This window comes from Arachis stenosperma, chromosome 1 (genome assembly GCF_014773155.1).
Source record: "Arachis stenosperma cultivar V10309 chromosome 1, arast.V10309.gnm1.PFL2, whole genome shotgun sequence".
NCBI lineage: Eukaryota > Viridiplantae > Streptophyta > Magnoliopsida > Fabales > Fabaceae > Arachis > Arachis stenosperma.
In genome coordinates, this window is record NC_080377.1 from 6,137,243 (window position 1) to 6,153,137 (window position 15,895).

A 15,895-nucleotide genomic window follows, 5' to 3' on the forward strand; every position below is an offset into this window, starting at 1 on the left:
GAGAGCCTTGGAAAAATGTCTTCCTTGTCTCCTGTTATTTAACAAAGCATAAATGGCCAGAATTTAAATAATACTCGGTTATCCAAGGCAAATTTTGCCACACTGATAAGATTCTTAAAGATTGAGGGAACATGAAGCAGGTTTGTAGTTTAAAATAGGTTTGGAGTTTAGTTTATGAGAATAGAGCAGTTTTACCAACTCTAGAAATGGTCATACCTTGGCCATTACCTGTGAACACTTTATTTGTGCCATCATACTTTGTGCCTGTAATCAGATTGTTCCCATCGAAGGTCAGGTGGTGCGACGCGTCTGTGTCCAAGTACCATGCTTTATCTGTCAAGGGAGTGGACGGTGGTGCTGTAGCTAGGAGCGCACTGGCCTGATGCGGCGGCTGAGGCTGGTGAAATGCTTGTGAAGGAGGCAGTGGATGTGTGCTTGTGGCCGCAGTGTTGATGAGCAGATAATTTGTATGCTTTTTGGCATTGTTTTTAGTATGTTTCTAGTATCTTTTAATTAGTTTTTAGTATATTTTTATTAGTTTTTAGTTAAAATTCACTTTTCTGGACTTTACTATGAGTTTGTGTGTTTTTCTGTGATTTCAGGTATTTTCTGGCTGAAATTGAAGGTTCTGAGCAAAAATCTGATCCAGAGACTGAAAAGGACTGCAGATGCTGTTGGATTCTGACCTCCCTGCACTCGAAGTGGATTTTCTGGAGCTACAGAAGCCCAATTGGCGCGCTCTCAACGGAATTGGAAAGTAGACATCCTGGGCTTTCCAGCAATATATGATAGTCCATACTTTGCCCAAGATTTGATGGCCCAAACCGGCGTAGCAAATCAGCATCAGAAATTCCAGCGTTAAACGCCGGAACTGGCATAAAACTTGGAGTTAAACGCCCAAACTGGCATGAAAGCTGGCGTTTAACTCCAGAAAAGGTCTCTACACTAAATTACTTCATTGCTCAGCCCAAGCACACACCAAGTGGGCCCGGAAGTGGATTTTTCTGTCATTTACTCATTTCTGTAAACCTTAGGATACTAGTTTACTATTTATAGGATCTTTTGACATTGTAATCGGTACCTTATGACCTCCTAACACTTTTCACACGTTTCTTGTACCTTCCACAGCATGAGTCTCTAAACCCCATGGTTGGGGGTGAGGAGCTCTGCTGTGTCTTGATGGATTAATGCAATTACTACTGTTTCTTATTCAATCATGCTTGTTTCCATTCTAAGATATCACTTGCTCTTAACCCGGATGAATGTGATGATCTGTGACACTCATCATCATTCTCAACTATGAACATGTGCTTGACAACCACCTCTGTTCTACCTTAGATTAAGTAGATGTCTCTTGGATTCTTTAATCGGAATCTTCGTGCTATAAGCTAGAACTGATGGCGGCATTCAAGAGAGTCCGGAAGGTCTAAACCTTGTCTGTGGTATTCTGAGTAAGACTCAATGATTGAATGACTGTGACGTGCTTCAAACTCCGAAAGGCGGGGCGTTAGTGACAGACGCAAAAGAATCACTGGATTCTATTCCGGCCGGACCGAGAACCGACAGATGATTAGCCTATGCTGTGACAGAGCATCAGGGACGTATTTTCACTGAGAGGATGGGAGGTAGCCACTGACAACGGTGAAACCCTACATACAGCTTGCCATGGAAGGAGCCTTGCGTGTTTGATGAAGATGACAGTAGGAAAGCAGAGATTCGGAAGATGGAGCATCTCCAAAGCCTCAGCCTACTCTCCACTACTGCAGAACAAGTACTTTTTTTATGTTCTTTTGCTTTTTACAATCAATCCTGATAATTTCTGATATCCTGACTAAGACTTACAAGGTAACCATAGCTTGCTTCAAGCCGACAATCTCCGTGGGATCGACCCTTGCTCACGCAAGGTATTACTTGGACGACCCAGTGCACTTGCTGGTTAGTTGTGCGAGATTGCAAAAGTGTTATTGCAATTTCGTGCACCAAGTTTTTGGCGCCGTTGCCGGGGATTGTTTGAGTTTGGACAACTGACGGCTTATCTTGTTGCTTAGATTAGGACTGTTTGTTTTAGTTGGTTTAGAGTCTTTTATTTGAGTCTAGTTTCATATTCTAAGTTTGGTGTCAATTTCATGCTTTCATTTTTCTTTTAAAATTTTCGTTTTGCATGATCTTAGTCCCTTTTTGATTCATAAAAATTCTAAGTTTGGTGTCCTCTTTGTGTTTTTCCTTTAAAATTTTCGAAAATTAGTATTTGATTTTCTAAAAATTTTAAGTTTGGTGTCTTTTTGTTGTTTTTCTCTTTCCTCTTTTTAAAAATCAAATCTTTTTCATAAAAATCTTTCAATCATATCTTGTAATTGCTATTTTCAAAATCTTTTTAATTAGCTAATTGATTCAGTTCTCAATTTGTTTTGATCTTACTTTCTTTTTGATTTTCGAAATTTTATTTTATTTTCCTTTTATTCTATTTTATTTTTTTTCGGTTAAAAAAAAAAAAACAAAATTTACCTCTTTGCAATCATTCTCATTTCCCTTTTGTCCATTATGGACTTAAGTGGAATTAATCAGTCCAAGAGGACTCTGGGGTCATATGCTAACCCCATTACAGCTGCATATGGGAGTAGCATCTGTATACCTCCCATCAAAGCAAGCAGCTTTGAGCTAAACCCTCAACTCATTATCATAGTGCAGCAAAATTGCCAGTATTCCGGTCTTCCACAGGAAGAACCTACTGAGTTTCTGGCACAGTTCTTACAAATTGCTGACACAGTACATGATAAAGAGGTAGATCAGGATGTCTACAGACTATTACTGTTTCCATTTGCTGTAAAAGATCAAGCTAAAAGGTGGTTGAATAACCAACCTACAGCAAGCATAAAGACATGGAAACAGTTATCAGACAAATTCCTGAATCATTTCTACCCTCCAAAGAGGATGACACAGCTAAGGCTGGACATTCAAGGCTTTAAACAAGAGGATAATGAATCCATTTATAATGCCTGGGAGAGGTATAGAGGTATGCTTAGAAAATGCCCCTCTGAAATGTTTTCAGAATGGGTACAGTTAGACATCTTCTACTATGGGCTCACAGAAAAAGCTCAGATGTCTTTAGACCACTCAGCTGGTGGATCTATACACATGAGGAAGACAATTGAAGAAGCTCAAGAGCTTATAGACACTGTTGCTAGAAACCAATACTTATATTCTAGCAGTGAGTTCGTTCCAAAAGAGGAGGTCATGGCATTAGTCACTGATCCTAATCCTCAAGAACAGATGAATGAGCTTAATCAACAATTGCTCCTGATGACAGAACAGTTAGCAGAATTTAAAGAAATGCTCCATGATACTAAAGTTGCTAACAAGAACATAGAACTGCAGTTGAATCAAGCAAAACAGCAAATATCTAAACAGATAACAGAAGGATGTCAAGCAGTTCAACTAAGGAGTGGGAAAACACTGAACACCACTGCTCAAAGGAGCAAGAAGGCAAACAAAGAACAATTGACAGAGGATAACCAAACCACTGTTCAAAATCCCTCTGAGGACAACAAGAGCCCAGAGAGGAATATTATTGGCGTTCAAACGCCAGAAAGGGAAGGAAAGTTGGCGTTAAACGCCCATTCCTTGCCCAGTTCTGGCGTTCAAACGCCAGAAAAGGGGGAGAAGTTGGCGTTTAACGCCCAATCTTCACCCATTCCTGGCGTTCAAACGCCCAAGGAGGATCAGACACCTGAGAGTGCTGATAATTATCCCTCTAACAAGGCTTCTTCAACCACTTCTGTAAGGAATAAACCTGCAACATCTAAGGTTGAGGAATATCAAGCCAAGATGCCTTATCCTCAGAAACTCCGCAAAGCGGAACAGGATAAGCAATTTGCCCGCTTTGCAGACTATCTAAGGACTCTTGAAATAAAGATTCCGTTTGCAGAGGTACTTGAGCAAATACCATCTTATGCTAAGTTCATGAAAGAGATCTTAAGTCATAAGAAGGATTGGAGAGAAACTGAAAAAGTGTTTCTCACTGAAGAATGCAGTGCAGTCATACTAAAAAGCTTACCAAAAAAGCTTCAAGATCCTGGAAGCTTTATAATACCATGCACATTAGAAGGCGCTTGCACCAAGACAGCCCTATATGATCTTGGAGCAAGCATCAATCTAATACCTGCATCCACTATCCGAAAGCTTGGGTTGGCTGGAGAAGTCAAACCAACCAGGATATGCCTCCAACTTGCTGATGGCTCCATTAAACACCCATCAGGCATAATAGAGGACATGATTGTCAAAGTTGGGCCATTTGCCTTTCCCACTGACTTTGTGGTGCTGGAAATGGAAGAGCACAAAAATGCAACTCTCATTCTAGGAAGACCATTCCTAGCAACTGGACGAACTCTCATTGATGTACAAAAAGGGGAAGTGACCCTGAGAGTCAATGAGGATGAGTTCAAGTTGAATGCTGTGAAAGCAATGCAGCATCCAGACACACCAGATGACTGCATGGGCGCTGACATTATTGACTCTCTGGTAGAAGAGATCAATATGACTGAAAGCCTAGAATCAGAGCTTGAGGACATCTTCAAAGATGCTCAACCTGATCAAGAAGAACTAGAGGAAGTAAAGGAATTTTCGAAAATTCCTCAGGAGGAGGATAAACCTCCCAAACCTGAACTCAAACCTCTACCACCATCTCTGAAATATGCATTTCTAGGAGAGGGTGACACTTTTCCAGTGATTATAAGCTCTGCTTTAAATCCACAGGAAGAGGAGGCACTGATTCAAGTGCTTAGGACACACAAGACAGCTCTTGGGTGGTCCATAAGTGATCTTAAGGGCATTAGCCCAGCTAGATGCATGCACAAGATCCTGTTGGAGGATAATGCCAAACCAGTGGTTCAACCACAGAGGAGGCTAAATCCAGCCATGAAGGAGGTGGTGCAGAAAGAGGTCACTAAATTACTGGAGGCTGGGATTATTTATCCTATTTCTGATAGCCCCTGGGTGAGCCCTGTCCAAGTTGTTCCCAAAAAGGGAGGCATGACAGTGGTTCATAATGAAAAAAATGAACTGGTTCCTACAAGGACAGTCACAGGGTGGCGTATGTGTATTGACTACAGAAGGCTCAATACAGCCACCAGAAAGGATCATTTTCCTTTACCATTCATAGACCAAATGCTAGAAAGACTAGCTGGTCATAACTATTACTGCTTTTTGGATGGCTATTCAGGCTACAACCAGATTGCAGTAGATCCCCAGGACCAAGAGAAAACAGCATTTACTTGCCCTTCTGGCGTGTTTGCCTATAGGAGAATGCCTTTTGGTCTGTGCAATGCACCTGCAACCTTTCAGAGGTGCATGCTCTCTATCTTCTCAGATATGGTAGAGAAATTTCTGGAGGTCTTTATGGATGACTTTTCAGTATATGGAGACTCATTCAGCTCCTGTCTTAACCACCTATCACTTGTCCTGAAAAGATGTCAAGAGACTAACCTGGTTTTAAACTGGGAGAAATGTCACTTTATGGTGACTGAAGGAATTGTCCTTGGGCACAAAATTTCAAGCAGGGGAATAGAGGTGGATAAGGCAAAGGTAGAGGTAATTGAAAAATTACCACCACCTGCCAATGTTAAGGCAATCAGAAGCTTTCTGGGGCATGCAGGATTTTACAGAAGGTTTATCAAGGATTTTTCGAAAATTGCAAAGCCTTAAAGTAACCTGTTAGCTGCTGACACACCATTTGTGTTTGACACACAGTGTCTGCAGGCATTTGAGACCCTGAAGGCTAAACTGGTCACAGCACCAGTCATCTCTGCACCAGATTGGGCATTACCATTTGAATTGATGTGTGATGCCAGTGATCATGCCATTGGTGCAGTGTTGGGACAGAGGCATAACAAACTTCTGCATGTCATTTACTATGCTAGCCGTGTTCTAAATGATGCACAGAAGAATTACACAACCACAGAAAAAGAATTACTTGCAGTGGTTTATGCCATTGACAAGTTTAGATCCTATCTAGTAGGATCCAAAGTGATTGTGTACACTGACCATGCTGCTCTTAAATACTTACTCACAAAGCAGGATTCAAAACCCAGACTTATCAGATGGGTGTTGCTTCTGCAAGAGTTTGATATAGAAATAAGAGACAGAAAGAGGACAGAGAACCAAGTAGCTGATCATCTGTCCCGACTAGAACCAGTAGCTGGGACGTCCCTCCCTTCTACTGAGATCTCTGAGACCTTCCCAGATGAGCAACTCTTTGCCATTCAGGAAGCTCCATGGTTTGCAGATATTGCAAATTATAAAGCTGTGAGGTTCATACCCAAGGAGTACAGCAATGTGCAAAGAAAGAAACTAATTTCAGATGCAAAGTACTACCTCTGGGATGAACCATATCTCTTTAAGAGATGTGCTGACGGAGTGATCCGCAGATGTGTACCCAGAGAAGAAGCAAGAAAGATCTTATGGCACTACCATGGATCACATTATGGAGGACATTTTGGAAGTGAGCGAACAACCACTAAAGTCCTCCAGTGTGGCTTCTACTGGCCTACTCTCTATAAAGATTCCCGAGAGTTTGTGCGTAACTGTGACAGTTGCCAAAGAGCTGGTAACCTGCCTCACGGATATGCCATGCCTCAACAAGGGATATTAGAGATAGAATTGTTTGATGTATGGGGAATTGACTTCATGGGGCCATTCCCACCATCATACTCAAACACATACATTCTGGTGGCAGTGGACTATGTATCTAAGTGGGTAGAAGCAATTGCTACACCCACTAATGATACCAAGACCGTGCTGAAATTCCTCCAGAAACACATCTTCAGCAGGTTTGGTGTTCCCAGAGTACTAATCAGTGATGGGGGCACTCATTTCTGCAATAGACTGCTACACTCTGCTATGGTTAGACATGGAATTAGCCATAAAGTGGCAACTCCGTATCATCCACAGACAAACGGGCAAGCAGAAGTCTCTAACAGAGAACTAAAAAGAATCCTAGAACGGACTGTGATGGCCCGAAGAAAGGATTGGGCAAAGAGCTTGGATGATGCTCTGTGGGCATACAGAACAGCATTCAAGACTCCTATAGGAACCTCTCCATACCAACTGGTGTATGGGAAGGCCTGTCATTTGCCTGTGGAACTGGAACATAAAGCCTATTGGGCAACCAGATTCCTAAACATGGATGCTCAGTTAGCTGGTGAGAAAAGACTGCTCCAGCTAAATGAGCTAGAGGAGTTCAGACTCAATGCCTTTGAAAATGCAAAAATTTATAAGGAAAAGGCAAAGAAGTGGCATGACAAGAGATTGTCAACCAGAGTCTTTGAGCCAGGACAAAAAGTTCTGCTCTTCAACTCCAGGCTCAAATTGTTTCCAGGAAAACTCAAATCCCGGTGGAGGGGTCCGTATGTGATTACAGGAGTGTCACCATATGGATATGTTGAGCTTCAGGATATTGATTCTGACAAGAAGTTCATTGTTAATGGACAGAGAATCAAGCACTATCTTGAAGGAAATTTTGAGCAGGAATGCTCAAAACTGAGGCTTGAGTGATTCTTAGCAGAAGTCCAGCTAAAGACAGTAAAGAAGCGCTTGCTGGGAGGCAACCCAGTCATTAGGAGGGTGTATGATTAGTTCTTACAGAGGCAAGTATCAAGAAATGAAGGAATTCACAGAGTTACAGAAGGATTCAGCTCAAAAAGCAGAGAAAATGAGCTTACTGGCGAAAAAACGCCAGTAAGGGGCATTTTGGGCGTTAAACGCCAGAATGGGTACCATTCTGGGCGTTTAACGCCAGGAATGGTGCCATTTTGGGCGTTAAACGCCAGAATGGGCACCATTCTGGGCGTTTAACGCCAGGTGTGCAGCATCTTGGGCGTTTTGGAAAAACGCCCAGTGACAAAGGAATTCTGGCGTTTAACGCCAGCCAGGGCACCTGGCTGGGCGTTAAACGCCCAAAAAGGACTACAAATGGGCGTTAAACGCCAGAATGGGTGCCATTCTGGGCGTTTAACGCCAGCTTGGTGGGGGGACCACAATTTTGTTTCCAAATCAATTTTTTTTCAAACTTTCCTTTTCTCACCCATACTCTTCTACAAAATCACACTTCAATCATTCATCATTCACTTTCAAATCTTCAAAAATCAAAACCATTCTTCAAATTTATTTCAAATCAATTACAAACATTGTTCAAAAATTTCACCCTTTTCTCAATTTCTTTCCATATCTTCTCAAATCTCCTTTCAAATTTCTCTCTTCTTTTTCGAAAAAAACTCCCCTCCCCACCTTATAAATACACGTTTGGCTCCCTCATTCCATCACACCATTCGAATTTCCTCTTCCTCCCCCTCTCTTCACTCTTTTCTTTTGCTTGAGGACAAGCAAACCTCTAAGTTTGGTGTGCTTTTCCGTGATCACTAAGCCAAGATTCATCAAGATCATGGCTCCTAAGGGAAAACAAACCAATTTAAGAGGAAAGAAAGAGACTAATCCAAAGAATCTTTGGAATCAAGAGAAGTTCTTAACCAAAGAACATGAAGACCATTATCACAAAATAATGGGTCTGAGGTTAGTGATCCCGGAAGTGAAATTTGATCTGAAAGAAGATGAATATCCGGGGATCCAAGAGCAAATTCGAAACAGAGGTTGGGAAGTTCTAACCAATCCTGAGACAAAGGTTGGAAGGAACATGGTTCAGGAATTCTACTCAAATCTGTGGCTGACAGATAAGCAGAGAATGACTGGAACCGCTTACCATACCTATAGAACCATGGTCAGAGGGAAAGTTATATACTTCCATCTGGACAAAATAAGAGAAATCTTCAAGTTGCCTCAACTGCAAGATGATCCTGACTCCTTTAATAGGAGGATGGTGAGAGTAGATAAAGGGTTGGATCAAGTTCTAGAGGACATATGCCTCCCTGGAACTAAGTGGATAACCAATTCTAAAGGTGTCCCAAACCAACTCAAGAGAGGAGACCTCAAACCAATTGCAAGAGGGTGGCTAGACTTCATTGGGCGTTCCATATTGCCCACTAGCAACCGTTCTGAGGTTACCATCAAGAGAGCAGTGATGATTCACTGCATTATGCTTGGAAAAGCAGTGGAGGTGCATCATGTGATTGCTTGTGAGATCTACACAATTGCAAATAAGAATTCCACTGAAGCCAAATTGGCCTACCCAAGCTTGATCTCCTTGCTCTGTAAAGAGGCTGGGGTAAAGATGGGAGTAGATGAGTTCATACCCATTGAACATCCAATCACCAAGAAGTCAATGGAAGGACAAGTGTACAACAACTCTATCAAGAGGAGGGCGCATGAGTTCCTCCCTGAATTCCCTGAAATTGGCTACTGGGCCAGCCTAGAAGCATCCATTAACAAGTTGCAAGAGACTATGGAGCAACTGAAGGAAGAACAGCAGAATCAGAACTGCATGATCTGCAAATTGCTGAAGGAACAAGAGAAGCAGGGGCGTGAAATCCAAGAATTGAAACGCCAAAAGCTCTCCTCTCAAGCTGAGGGAGCATCCACTTCTCAAAATCAAGGTTGTTGAGTCCTAACTCTGTGAAAACCTCTATCATTAGGAGCCTATTATTTTCGTTTTTTTTTCTTTTGTTTCATCTTATATCTATTCTCTGAGTCTTGTTCTTAATTCATAATTAATAAAATTTAAAGTATTCTGCCTTAAAGTTATGAATGTCCTATGAATCCATCACCTCCCTTAAAAGAAAAATGCTTTAATCACAAAAGAACAAGAAGTACAGGATTTCGAAATTTATCTCTGAAACTAGTTGAATTAGTTTGATGTGGTGACAATACTTTTTGTTTTCTGAATGAATGCTTGAACAGTGCATATGTCTCTTGAATTTGCTGTTTTAAGAATGTTAAAAATTGTTGGCTCTTGAAAGAATGAGGAGAAAGAGAACTGTTGTTGAGGATCTGAAAAATCATCAAAATTGATTCTTGAAGCAAGAAAAAGCAGTGAAAAAACTATTCAAAAAAAAAATTCGAAAAAAAAAGAAGAAAAAAGAGAGAAAGAAATAAAGTTGTGAACCAAGGCAAAAAGAGTGTGCTTAAGAACCCTGGACACCTCTAATTGGGGACTTTAGCAAAGCTGAGTCACAATCTAAAAAAAGGTTCACCCAATTATGTGTCTGTGGCATGTATGTATCCGGTGGTAATACTGGAAGACAGAGTGCTTTGGGCCACAGCCAAGACTCATACACTAGCTATGTTCAAGAATCATCATACTTAACTAGGAGAATCAATAACACTATCTGAGTTCTGAGTTCTCACAGATGCCAATCATTCTGAACTCCAAAGGATAGAGTGAGATGCCAAAACTGTTCGGAGGCAAAAAGCTACTAGTCCCGCTCATCTAATTGGAGCTATGTTTCTTTGATATTTTGGAGTCTATAGTATATTCTCTTCTTTTTATCCTATTTTGATTTTCAGTTGCTTGGGGACAAGCAACAATTTAAGTTTGGTGTTGTGATGAGCGGATAATTTGTATGCTGTTTGGCATTGTTTTTAGTATGTTTCTAGTATCTTTTAATTAGTTTTTAGTATATTTTTATTAGTTTTTAGTTAAAATTCACTTTTCTGGACTTTACTATGAGTTTATGTATTTTTCTGTGATTTCAGGTATTTTCTGGCTGAAATTGAAGGTTCTGAGCAAAAATCTGATCCAGAGACTGAAAAGGACTGCAGATGCTGTTGGATTCTGACCTCCCTGCACTCGAAGTGGATTTTCTGGAGCTACAGAAGCCCAATTGGCACGCTCTCAACGGCATTGGAAAGTAGACATCCTGGGCTTTCCAGCAATATATGATAGTCCATACTTTGCCCAAGATTTGATGGCCCAAACTGGCGTAGCAAATCAGCATCAGAAATTCCAGCGTTAAACGCCGGAACTGGCATAAAACTTGGAGTTAAACGCCCAAACTGGCATGAAAGCTGGCGTTTAACTCCAGAAAAGGTCTCTACACGAAATTACTTCATTGCTCAGCCCAAGCACACACCAAGTGGGCCCGGAAGTGGATTTTTCTGTCATTTACTCATTTCTGTAAACCTTAGGATACTAGTTTACTATTTATAGGATCTTTTGACATTGTAATCGGTACCTTATGACCTCCTAACACTTTTCACACGTTTCTTGTACCTTCCACAGCATGAGTCTCTAAACCCCATGGTTGGAGGTGAGGAGCTCTGCTGTGTCTTGATGGATTAATGCAATTACTACTGTTTCTTATTCAATCATGCTTGTTTCCATTCTAAGATATCACTTGCTCTTAACCCGGATGAATGTGATGATCTGTGACACTCATCATCATTCTCAACTATGAACATGTGCTTGACAACCACCTCTGTTCTACCTTAGATTAAGTAGATGTCTCTTGGATTCTTTAATCGGAATCTTCGTGGTATAAGCTAGAACTGATGGCGGCATTCAAGAGAGTCCGGAAGGTCTAAACCTTGTCTGTGGTATTCTGAGTAAGACTCAATGATTGAATGACTGTGACGTGCTTCAAACTCCGAAAGGCGGGGCGTTAGTGACAGACGCAAAAGAATCACTGGATTCTATTCCGGCCGGACCGAGAACCGACAGATGATTAGTCTATGCTGTGACAGAGCATCAGGGACGTATTTTCACTGAGAGGATGGGAGGTAGCCACTGACAACGGTGAAACCCTACATACAGCTTGCCATGGAAGGAGCCTTGCGTGTTTGATGAAGATGACAGTAGGAAAGCAGAGATTCGGAAGATGGAGCATCTCCAAAGCCTCAGCCTACTCTCCACTACTGCAGAACAAGTACTTTTTTTTATGTTCTTTTGCTTTTTACAATCAATCCTGATAATTTCTGATATCCTGACTAAGATTTACAAGGTAACCATAGCTTGCTTCAAGCCGACAATCTCCGTGGGATCGACCCTTGCTCACGCAAGGTATTACTTGGACGACCCAGTGCACTTGCTGGTTAGTTGTGCGAGATTGCAAAAGTGTTATTGCAATTTCGTGCACCAAGTGTTCTGATTCGGATAGCTCGCATTGAAGCAATGGTAACACTCCCACACAGTATGGCCAGATCTTCCACATAGTTAGCACACGATGTGATTGTTCTGAAAACCAGATCTATCACCTCTGTATAGGTTCTTCTTCATTTGTACCGACCTCTGAAACCCTGGAAGGCTTGACCTATACCTTGAAATCTTTGCTGATTTTAGTTGTCAAAGTAGGAATGTTGATGATTGAACTGCTACGACGGCGGATCTTTTTCTTGTTAGGGCGAGCTATGCTGTTATGAGGAGGTGCCTTCGCCTCCTTGAGTTAGGTTTACCTGGATCGTGCCTAATTCAACATTTTTGAACCATTCAATCAGCTCATCTTGACTCAACAGTTATGCTTCGACTTCACTCTCTGTAACAGTGTCAGTTTTGGCGGAGATCATCATGATAAACACACTGTAGTCCTCCTTCAGTCCCTGAGTGATGGCATCGACAAATTCCTCATTTGAAAGTGGAGATCTCAGTGCGGAAAGAGTATTTGTAATTTTCTTGAGTTTGGACATATAATCAGTTGCTTCACCTTTGATTTTAACCTCTTATCAAAATACTCGTCAAGTTTATTCCAGATTTCATAGGCATACTCACAGTTTGCCAGCTGACTTGTGACGATGGATCAACCGAGGCAAAGAACCAGGAAATGAGGAATTGATCATCCTTCTTCCACGTCAGAAATTTTTTAGTTTCATTGTGTGAAATTCACTTTCACACTCTCATACATGTATAGAATTTTCTTTGGATTCAAGTGATTTTTGAGGCTATTTGACTTGATGAATGCAAGTGCTTGACGCTTCCATAGAACAAATTTGTTCTCATCTAGTTTCAAAGCGACTATGTTGATGGATGATCACACTATTGCTGCTGCGGAAGCTACAGTAACATTAGCATCTGCCATGGATCACAATCTGATGTTCTGATACCATAAAAGGTATTAGAGATTTAGATGAGGTAACCAAAAAGAGAGAGGAAGAATCAGTGAGAGAGAGAGAGATCTAGATTTAGAAAAATGAGAGAAATTGATTATTGTTGTTAAATTTGAACTGCAGTGTACAATTTATAGTAGTATTGCTAGCTGGTGCCAGCTCACCATAATCTTAACTGTCTTAACAGTTCTAACTTCTTTAACAATCAACTTAACAAAATTGTATATTAGTTAATTACTTATTAGTTTCTTTTGATAATACCAGACTCTAATAAAATTAAAAAAAAAATACAATTATGAAACTAATATCAAAATTAAAAAGTAGAATAAGAATTAAGGACTTGAGTTATGTTCTGAAAAAAAAAATATCATTAGTTGTTGGACTAAAAATATGTTTTAATCTCTCTCCATAGTCAAAATATTTTGTAAATATAAAAATCAGTTATAATATATTAATGTTTATTTATATGTGTTTATTTTTTAACATATTAGAGTACATAATCAACTATTAAAATAATATATTTTATGATAAATTATCAAATATTTTATATTAGAGTAATTCATATTTAAAATTAAATTTTATTATATTATTTATAAAATAAAAGATTTGGATACTGACAAAACTGACTATGAAAAAATAAAATTAAAGTTATATTCATACAAGATAAATTTTATTTGACAAAAATGACTAATTATTAAATTTTTTTATAATTTTATAAATACCCCTTTCATTTTTCCTTCCTTCTTAAATTAACCCTAACCCTAACCATTTAACTGCCCTTCCCTTCTTCTATCCTCTACCTTTCTCTGCCGCAACAACCTCACCCACCATCACCCTCCCTTCCACCCTCCCTTTTCTTTCGACCATCACCAACTCCAACACCACCACTGCTCCATTTTTTTCCCTACCCCTCCCTTCCAACCACCTCTCACTACCTCTTTCTCCGCTAGTCATGTCATTTTCCCACGAGCATAACTATTGCAATGGACATATTTTTTCACAAGGTAGAATTTGTTGTTTTCGTTTCGACTTTCATTTCCGATACCATTCACAACCCTTCGTATGTCTTACAAAAAATATGATCTCTACTTGTTCGAAAGTTCTTGTAAAGAAAATTGGTTTTGATTTAGATTATTGTGTATATAGCACACTGAGAGATATGAAAATAGGAAATCAGACAGTGAGATATCATGGTGTGGAGACAAAATATTGATGATGCTTGACTCCAATACTTTGTTCATCATATTTTATCAACATTTTTCTACTCAAGTACTTTTAATTTTTTCGCTCCTTAATAATTAACTTGCTTTAATAAAAATAACTTATGATGATATGAATATAGTACTTGTAGAATTTGGAGTTGGCAAAAAGTCTAATAAGACGAGGGTCACTATTTGATAAAGAATTGTCAAAAGCAGAAAATTTTTTCAAGGAGGGATATGGATCGGTTGGGTGTGTTTAAGTTGGTGATGGTAAAAAAAAAAGGGAGGGTGGAGGGATGGTGGTGGTGGATGGGGTTGCGGCAGAAAAGGATGGAGGATAAGAGGCATAGGAAGAGAGAGGGCACGATTAAGTGATTAAGGTTAGAATTAGGGAACAGGGATGTTCGCGGTGCGATTTGGATCGGTTTTAAGATAAAAATTCATCTGATCCTAACGTTAATTGTATTTGTGGTGCGGTTTGGATTGGATGATGTTTTAAAAAATATCCGATCCGATCCAATGTTAAGCGGTTTGGATTGGATTGGATTTGGAATTTTGTAAATTAAAAAAATTAAAGACATATAACAAGTCTCAACATCAAATTTTAAATAATTAACAATGGCATAACAAGTCTCAATAATATCTTAAAAAGCCAACAATAACATAACAATAGAAATAAAATTATAGATTTGTTAAAATAAATAAATAAATAAATAATATTTTGAATATAAAATATTTATTAAATAATAATAATACATGAATAATATAAAAATATATAACAAATTGAGCATGTTATAAGTATAATTGTAAATATAATAATAAAATAATAATATTATAGCACATTGTGCGGTTTGGATTGGATTGAATCAGTTATGAAATGTAGATCCGAAATTCGATCCGATCCAACAGTTTGTAAAAAATAGAATCCAATCAAATCCGAATTAGTGCGGTTTTAATCGATTTTCGATTTAGATTGAATTGGATAAACAGTTTAATTTATATCGGTTTGAATTTAAACACTCCTATTAGAGAAAAAACAAAAAAAAAGAAAATATTTATGAAATTATGAAAAAAATTAGTAATTAATTATTTTTATCAAATAAAATTTAGCTTGTATAAATATAATTTTAGTTTCAATTTTTTATAGTCAATTTTATCGTCATCTAAATTTTTTATGATAAAAAATGACTATATATATATTCCATATGAGTCATCATAAATACGGTACGTACACTGATATAGGTCAGAAAATAAAAGGTTAACCAAATGTCAATACATAATTCTCAATCTCATTCGAAGGTAAGGAGACCCGGAAATAATTGCATGTATCATTGTTATGGGTCGGTGACATAAAATATTAAATATTGAGGGGTGTGCATGCATGCTAAGTATAGATTCTCATTCCCAAGAAAGTTTGTCAAACTTTCTAGCTACATAACATGGAGTATGGATACATCTATATTCTATAGTAAACACTAACAGTAACAATAAACTTATCTATAAACACGTGTAAAATTAATTGCTCCATACTAAAAGAATGAAAATTCTTACTTGTAAATCATTTATTTATTTATTTATTGTTTTTTCTCTTTTCTTCTTTCTTTCTTACTTTGATTTATTGAGGTCATGATTGGAGGTGCATTCGTCAATATATATTAATTGGCCATAGATGCGCACAAGGAGGATGAAAGGTTTAAACTTTGCTGAAGATG